Source organism: Gossypium hirsutum, chromosome A08 (assembly GCF_007990345.1).
Source record: "Gossypium hirsutum isolate 1008001.06 chromosome A08, Gossypium_hirsutum_v2.1, whole genome shotgun sequence".
NCBI lineage: Eukaryota > Viridiplantae > Streptophyta > Magnoliopsida > Malvales > Malvaceae > Gossypium > Gossypium hirsutum.
Window position 1 is genome coordinate 17,344,509 of NC_053431.1, and position 590 is coordinate 17,345,098.

Genomic DNA, 590 nt, shown 5'->3' on the forward strand with positions numbered 1-590 from the left:
GTGAGAGCATCCACTTCATGGATTCCAGAAACTCGTCTTCTTGACGTTGCTCGATTGGTTGGCCACTGATAATTGTTCCTAGCGATCCTCTCGATGATTTCATAAGCCTCATTGTAAGACTTAGATAAGATAGCACCGTTAGCAGGAGCATCTACTACTATCCTTGTGTGAGCGTTGAGACCATTGTAAAATGTCTCAAGTTGGATGCAATGTAGAATTCCGTGATGAGGGAACTTTTGTAATAACTCTTTGAATCTTTCCCATGCCTCATACAAGGATTTATCATCCATTTTTTGGAAAGCAATAATCTCATTTCTCAGCTTAGCAATCTTGCTAGGCGGGAAATACTTCATAAGAAATCTCACTGCTAACTCTTGCCATGTAGAAATTGAGTTCGGTGGCAGTGAGTTTAACCAGGCTCGAGCTCTGTCCCTCAGCAAGTATGGGAACAGTTTTAATCATAATGCATCTTCAGGTACTCCGGCTAGCTTGAAAGAGTCGCTCACCTCCATAAACAGTCTTAAATGAAGATGAGGATCTTCAGTAGGCATTCCACTGAACTGGCCCACTGTCTGAAGCATCTGGAACAT

The 590-nt window shown here is 42.4% G+C and overlaps 1 non-coding gene across 1 annotated transcript; it reads left to right on the forward strand.

Moving 5' to 3' along the window:
• The first annotated feature begins 216 nt into the window (after positions 1-216).
• Positions 217-323, forward strand: LOC121205231 (small nucleolar RNA R71). The gene has a single exon (XR_005900316.1). It is a non-coding gene; the product is annotated as a small nucleolar RNA R71 (small nucleolar RNA).
• Positions 324-590: the final 267 nt, after the last annotated feature.